The 8159-nt window shown below is 46.2% G+C and overlaps 2 pseudogenes; one reads left to right on the top strand and one right to left on the bottom strand.

The window, feature by feature from the left end:
* The first annotated feature begins 2468 nt into the window (after positions 1 to 2468).
* LOC114632482 lies at positions 2469 to 2820 on the top strand (annotated as a pseudogene).
* Positions 2821 to 6787: 3967 nt separating this feature from the next.
* On the bottom strand, positions 6788 to 7612 carry LOC114632316 (annotated as a pseudogene).
* Between the last annotated feature and the right edge of the window lie 547 nt (positions 7613 to 8159).

Below are 8159 nucleotides of genomic sequence, written 5' to 3'. Positions count from 1 at the left end.
TGGTAGCAGTACAGAGAAGCATGCAGGGAAGCAGCTTAAAGGTTCTCTGTCCACACAGTTCAATTCCAAAGCACTTCGGCTTTATTCAGTGAAACAAAGTTATGGTCCTACAAAGTTATTTGACACTTGCTGGCCCATACAAGGGATGTGTAAGGGAGCAAGGCGTTACAGGATGATACAAGGAGGAGACACAGGAGTGGAACACAGCAGGAATTGCCGTAGGCAGAGTGACTCAGTGATTCTCAGGAACCTGGTAACTGGCAGCCCAGATGGAGCACCGCCAGTGAGGAAGTCACCTAGGTGGTGTCTCCATAGTCAGGGATTTTGATTCAAGTTTTGCATGTGCAGGAAGTTGATTGGCAAGTGTTAATCTCATGGGGACTGCTTCATTCAGAGACAGGAGAGAACTGTATAAAGGTGGATGCATTTACTCAGGCAGTGTATAACATCTGTGTCAATGACAACATACACCCCAGAGTGTCGTGCCCAGTCATGCCTTGAGACTCAGACATCACAACAAAAGGAGCAAGCCTCTGGCTCAGATGGGAACTGAGCAACACACACCTGTATCCCTCCTCTGAGTCGTCAACATTATGATCTGTGCGATCTCAGAGGTTTCAGAGTTCTCGTTGCTGGGGTTAATTGAACAGTGCTATCTGAAGTCAGAGTTAGGTCTTAGGCTAAAAAGCAGATAACTAGAATGTGGAGACAGATGAGGGATAGATGTTAGGATAGATATAGATAGCAGATGCTGAGGCAGCCGAGGCCATGTTAAGTCCCCTGGGGGGAAAGAAGGAGACTGACTGTAGAGCTGACAATGAGCTATGGCAAAAGATGCTGGGCTGGGCTCTCCGCCCCTCTGCGAGCCAGGTGCTTGATGGTCATGAAGTCAGAGAAGTATGCACATTGTTCATCCACACAGAATCTCTGCTTGTGTGAGCATAGGGAAAGTATACAAGTTTATCTAACACATCAAGAATGCTGCATTAGTCAAGATTCTGGTTCTGACCTGAGTTCTATTTTCTTATTGTCACCCTGTAGCAAGCAGCTGTCATGCCCTCCCTCATGCCAGCATGGATGGAGCCTCCTGCCATGGATTGTCACCCTTGAAGCACGAGCGAGAATAAATCCTTCCTCCCTTAAGTTACCTCGGTCAGGAGTGTGGCCTCAGCGAGTAAAGGGAGCTTGTTTACAGTGGACGTGCCATTTCTAAACGTATGTTAAGGGCTTTGTTACCATCCTTGCCTTGCTCTGCCATTAGGTTCCTACCTGACAAACTCACCCATCTGAATGTTCATTAACCACTAATTTGAGTACGCATCATTCCCAAACTGTTTAGCCAACACTGCTTTCCACCCTGAGATCACAAGGCTACAGGACACACACCCTGCTAAAGGTCACAGTCGTCGTCAACAGCATCTCCCTAGAGGCAGCTTTGTGTCGTGCCTTCGCTGTCATGCCAAGAATATTACATTTTTCCTCTTGCATCAAGACAGATGCTAGTGGATTGTTTTCCCATCTCTGTGCGCTCTACTTCTTACACTCAGTTAACTGGCCACTATTCAAATGTCTATTTGAAGTTTCAAATATACATTTCTACCACAGCAGGTATATGCCTTCTCCCCGCTAGACTGTCGGAGATTCCCAGCCGACGTCTAATGTGAGAGGTTTTGACTCTCTGTCTATCAAGCTTGTTCACACCTTCTGCTGTCAGATTGCCTTCTTCCCTACACCACAGACTTCCGTGTGCTCTCCTCCATCTCTGTGATAGCTCCTCACCTGCCAAAGAACAGAGCACATCCTTAAGTCTGGGATTCAAGGCCGTCTGCAACTTGACCCCAGCTTTCCTTTTCTAAAATTTGTGGGTTTGTGTGTGAGTGTGTGTGTGTGTGTGTGTGTGTGTGACATGTGTGTAGGTACCCAAGGAGGGCAGAAGAGGGAGTCCAGATCCCCTGGAGTTGGTGTTACCAGAAGGTAGGATCCACCTGGTGTGTGTGCTGGGACTGAAACTCCAGTCCTTTGCAAGAACAGCCAGAGTGTGCTGAGCCTTCTCGCCAGCCCCAGGATTCCTCCCAGTGTCAGCTAGTAACTTCTTAGAACTCCTCCTCACTGCAAACCTGCTCCTTGCTCTGCCCTCATCTTTGTCAGTGGTAGTTCCTTTCATCCAGTTACCCTGGCCAAACACCTTAGAGTCAGCCTTGCCATCTCCCATTTCCATACCTAAGGTGTCAGTCAGTTCTGTTGCCTCTGTCATCAACCACCCCAGGATCTGACCAAGGTTGCAATAATCCTCTCCTGGAAGAATACCAAAGTGACCTCACGTCTTTAGCTCTTGCCCCAGCCATCCATACCCACACCAGTCGTGAGTATCCTTAAATGAAAAGCTTAGATTTAAAGATTTTCAGGACACAGGAAGTGGTGGAAGCTCTTTCTTTTCCGGTCTCTTTGGCCTCGCAGGTAGAAGCAAGATGACGAAAGGAACGTCATCCTTCGGAAAGCGTCGCAATAAGACACACACGCTGTGCCGCCGCTGTGGCTCCAAGGCCTACCACCTTCAGAAGTGGCAAATGCGGCTACCCTGCCAAGCGCAAGAGAAAGTATAACTGGAGTGCCAAGGCTAAGAGACGAAACACTACCGGGACTGGTCGGATGAGGCACCTAAAGATTGTCTATCGCAGATTCAGACATGGATTTCTTGAAGGAATGATACCTAAACCCAAGAAGGCAGCTGTTGCAGCATCCAGTTCATCTTGAGGATTTCAATCAGTCATAAAATAAATGTTCTGGTTTCAAAAATAAATAAATAAATAAATATTTTCAGGTGTGTATTTGTGTGTGTGTGTTATGTGTATACATGTGTGCGTATATTGTATATGCGTGCATATGTGTATGTGTGTGGTATATGTATGTGTATGCATGTGAGTGGGATTTGTGTGTGGGGTTTGTACGTGTTTGTGGGGTGTGTGTTGGTGTGTGTGTAGTGTGTATGTGTGTGGTGTTTGTATGTGTGTGGCATTTGTGTGTGAGGTGTGTATGTGTGTATGTTTGTGGGGTGTGTGTGTGTGTATGTATATCTGTGTGTATGTGTAGGGCTATGTGTATGTGTGTGTAGTGTGTGTATGTGTATGTTTGTATGGTGTGTACCTGTGTGTGGGGTGTGTGTGTGTGTGTGTGTGTGGAGTGTGGGGTGGTGTGTGTGTAGGGTCGTCAGTCCTTTCTCCGGTTCTATGGTTTTGCTAATCCCCCTGCAGTGAGAGCTTAATGCATTAACATCCCCATTTTGGCTTATAGCTTTAATTCCACCGTCTACTCTCTAGTAACCCAGCTCTTCCTGAGCTCAACTGAGCTGTTAACAGATCTCAGGCTCATCTCATTGTAAGTCAAAGGCTAAAAATCAAATCAAAGCGTGGAGCGGTGCTGCACATCTATAATCCCAAGCGCTCGGAAGATAGGCAGGAAAGCCAGGAAATGAAGGCCAGCCTGGGCTACATGAGGCCCTACCTAAAATAGAACAATACACAACTTAAAAACAACAACAACAATTTGTGTGTGTGTGTGTGTGTGTGTAGAGATTGGCTCAGCAGTTGATTGCATTTGCTGTTCTTCCAGAGGGCTGGAGTAATTGGGTGATTCATAACCATGTCAAGGGATCCTATGGGATCCTCTGTCCTGTTCTGATGTACACACACACACACACACACACACACACGCACGCACGCACACACACACACACATCTGTAAAAGAAAGCAAGAAAATCAGCCAAATCGTGTAAACCACAGATTGATTTCCGTAGACGTGTGAAACTGGATTCCCGTCCTGCGTGCTGAGCTGTGCTGGATACAGAATGGAAGACTCAGGTCTCCGTCTTGGAGGAGTTTGTGGTCTGAGAAGGCCTGGAAGGTAAGCAGCTCACGTTAACACTGTGGAAGCACAGTGACAGGTGGCTTTCTGGGATGAAGTAAGGAGATGCTTACAGAGAGGGACTGAGAATGCTGGTTTCTAACATAGACTGTAGACACCCAAGCAGCTCCTTTGTAATCTCTGTTGGGCTCGGCTCTTTGAAGATGAAGCACAATTCTCCTGACTCCTTTGCAGCTACAGTTCTGCAAATGACCTAACTTTTACAGAGCAGATTCTCTTAGAATCCTTGGAGCAAAGTGGAGAGGGGACCATCTTGGGGACATGGTTCCCTTTAGCACCCATGTGGCCCAGGCCCCTAGGACAATGCTTCTCACTGTGAACTCTGCCTACTGTGGGTGTTGCAGTAACCTAGGGGATCTGACGTAGGGATATATATATATATATATATATATACACATACACATATACCAGTGACAAATCTCTTGCAGCTATATGGGATCTGGAGTCATTTATTTATAGATTTAATCATTGATCTATGTCACCATAGGATTACAGACAGTTTCTGAGGTATTAATCCAATATTCTCATTTATTTTACTATTTGGAGTCTATTTTCCCACTTTGACCTTTAGAGTCTCTTTCAGGCTGGCTTCTGTATCATTTTCATACTCTTTCTACCTTTTGTTCTTTGTTTGGATTATTCTTTTTTGAGATATGGTCTCATGTGGCCCATGCTGGCCTTGAACTCACTATAACCAAGGGTGACCTTGGACTCTTGGTCTTCTTGCCTCTACCTTCTAAGATCTAGGATTAAAAATTATAGGCAAGCCGGGCGGTGGTGGTGTACGCCTTTAATCCCAGCACTTGGGAGGCAGAGGCAGGTGGATGTCTGAGTTTGAGAGTTCAAAGCCAGCCTGGTGGTCTACAGAGTGAGTTCCAGGACAGCCAGGGCTACACAGAGAAACCCTGTCTCGAAAAACCAAAACCAAAAAAAAAAAAAAAATTATAGGCAAATACTCAACTCATCTTAAACTTTTTTGAATTTGTCATGTCAGAGCCTTAGGATCAGTCACTTTAGGGTCCGGATTCCATTGGTCAATGGCATTTGAAAACCACCGTCTCGACACATGCTCATCTCTACCTTAGGGTGTGCCTCAGCTACAGAGGTTTCAGCCCATTTTCTTCTGAGAAACAATCTTACCAGTTAAAGTTTGTGGGGGGGGATCTTGGGAGTCTTACTATGTACACCCAAAAGTACTAGTTTTGAGTCTGCTAGCAACTTTCATTCTGTGTAAGGAAAAGTCATTTGTGGTTGTCTGCATGACACAGGCATACATCTGTAGTCACCTTTCAGTCACCACAGCATCGTAAAAACAGTTCTACTCCACGGCCATTATGCATTCTCCTCAGTAGGCAACCTCATGATTTCCATTCCTATAATTTCCTCTTTGCCGATAAATAAATAAATGAATAAATGAAACGATCCGATATATAGGTTTTCCGGTATTTTCTTGGAAACTTGTGCATTAAGGTACCATCCACGGGATTGAATTCATACTTTAAAATTCTGAGTGATATTTAGTTATGTGGGTGTACCGGAGTTCCTTTATACATCTGATGTTGGCTGTTTGTTCTTAAGAATTGAGCTGCCATATATGTGGGCTTGCAGCAGCACATGGGGCTGGCCAGAGCTGCAGAAAAAGCCTATGTTACAACCAGATTGAGGAAGAGAAAATGTAAAGAAAGCTTATACCTCAAACAGGAAACACCAGGATGCCTGAGTTAAGTAGTGCGCAGGCGCCAAATGCCTAGTGTGTGGAAGAGCGGGAGCCGCTCTGTTCTGGCCTCTGGAGTCTGGCTTGATGAGGCTGGAATGCCTCCTCAAGAAGTTTCTCATCTCATTCGTGCTTTCCGTCAGCCCCTGTTAGTGTGGCAGCTCTTTCCCCGGTGACTATGGTACTATGGATTTTGCCTCTTTAGGCAAGGATTTCTGCCATGTCCCAGAAGGTTAAGGGCGGTTCTGTGATCTCCCCCGGTTTCCACTGACTGGCAGTGCGAACTGGAAGTGGGTTTGAAAATTAAACCATAATCATGGGCATGGATGAACAGGAAGTTGGCCAGTTAGGAAGTTCTTTATGGGATAAAGAGAGAAGATAAGCATTAAAGATAGGCCAGCATGCAGCTTCTGAGAGGAAAGCTTGCTGTAGAGCTACCTCGTGGCAGGCAAGAGTGAGGAACTGGCCAACGGATCTAGAAACAATTGACTTGTTCCTTTGTCTCTAAGAGTTTATTTGAGTCATGGTAAGGAACAACCACCAGGACTGAGGGCATCTTTGATGTTTTTTGTTGTTGTTGTTGGGGTCCAAGTGGTGCCCCACAAGCCATACAAGCACCAATCTCAGACAGGGATGGTTTATTGAATGCACACCTTAATACTGATTGATCAGGACCATACCTCAGAATTCAGAGGCTGAGCCATGGTGCCAAACATCTTTTCTGTCAGCTTATAAAGGAAAAAACACAAAAAACACGGTGAGCTCATACGCAGGTGCAGGAAGTGCTGCCCAGTGGTTAGCGATGAATCAAGCCGTTTTAGACATAGCAGTTCATACTGACCTTTAATTTGATGGGGCCTGTGTAGAGTTTTGTGGAATTTCTTTCTTTCTTTTTTTTTTGGAGGAGATAAAGTCAAATTTATTGTCCATCATCATGTTATACAAAAATCTACAAATAATAAATTTGTACAGGAAAAAAAAGCCCAAAGGAATAGTAAATGGACGTGTAACAGCGCTAATTTAAACTTGCTTTTCCCCCCCATATGATATTAGGATGACAGCCATTTCAAAGCATAACTCTGATGCCAAGGTAGCTTTTGTTCACTGGCCAAAGCTTGTCATTTAATTAAGGCCTTCAGTCTCTGACAGTTCTACTGGTTCTTGACAAAACTTTTGAGGTCCTCAAGAAAGCTGATATATTCTTGGTGCTCTAGGGCTGTACTGAGTTCCACCAACTCATCGGGAAAAGTGTTCTCCACCCCTCGGTCCGCAAGGAAATCCATTAGGTGGTCATACAAGGCCCAGTCCAGGGAATCTGTGTTGAGTGTGTAGTTTGTATCCCTCCACTCAGAGTCCCCAGTGGCCTGAAAGCTAACTTCCTTGATACAGAAAATAACGCTCTCGGCCTCATCTTCGTGTCCAATCTCATCCTCAGGATAGTGACAGTCCCGGTCATTATCAATCTTTGCCATCAATCTTTGTAACTTCAACCACAAAATTAGGAGTTGATGTCAGTTCCGGCTCCTGTTCTTCAGCCTTCTGCCCTTGTGAGGGCTCCTCCTCACCATCGAATGTTGGAGGGATGCTGTCGTTAATGTTGAAAGTGACAGTGATCTTTTCTCCAGCAACTTTGTGCAATAATTTAGCCTCTGTGTCGTTCACTTCCAGCTCCCGATCTCCAGACATCTTGGGAAGGGACTTATGCTTCTGGATCTTCTTTTTTTCCTTAATTTCATCAGTCAAGAATTCAACAAAGGCCTTGTCTCCTTCCGTGTGCAGAGCGCCACAGCCTCACGCGCAGGGAACTGGGGGCTGCAGGAGGCCAGACGTTGTACGCTGAGCAAACTGAAGGGCCGGACGCATGGCCGGGGCGCGGGCTGCAGTACATGCTGAAGCGGTGGAGCTGGGATGGCGGCTCGGAGGCCGGTGGCGGCGGTGCCCAGGGCGCGGGGCACACAGCGTAGCAGAGGGAGCATCGCGGGGCGGACACGTGCAGAGGGCGGAATTTCTTAAGATTAAGAAACTTCAGAAAATACAGAACATAACAAAATATATGATCGGCATGGCCTTGTTTTGAGTCAAGTTATTTTTCAGTGTCAGTGACTGGCAGCAGATTACAGCAAGAATATGAAATAGCTAGCAGGCATGGAACAAAATGGCTCCAGCTCTGCTGGGGAGTGGGTAGACCTCTACATTTTTTTCAGCAGTGTCTCACATATAGGGAAAGGGACTATCCTGTTCTTGCCTTAGAAACCCACAGGAGGGTCCCCAGAGATGGCTCAGTGGATAAGAGTGATTACTGCCTGTCCTGGAGTTTCTGTTGCTGTGATAAAACACCATGGCCAAAAGCGACTTAGGGAGCAAAGGGCTTACTGCAGCTCTCAGACCCAGGGCACTCAGGGGAGGAACCTGGAGACAAGAACTGATGCAGAGGACACTGAGGTGTGCTGGGTACCAGCCTGCTGCTTTCCATGCCTTGCTCAGCTTGACTGATTTCTTTCTTCCTCGCTCTCGCTCTCGCTC

Source organism: Grammomys surdaster, unplaced genomic scaffold (genome assembly GCF_004785775.1).
Source record: "Grammomys surdaster isolate TR1022 unplaced genomic scaffold, NIH_TR_1.0 373, whole genome shotgun sequence".
Classification (NCBI taxonomy): domain Eukaryota; kingdom Metazoa; phylum Chordata; class Mammalia; order Rodentia; family Muridae; genus Grammomys; species Grammomys surdaster.
This window is presented reverse-complemented; position numbering and strand designations above follow the sequence as displayed.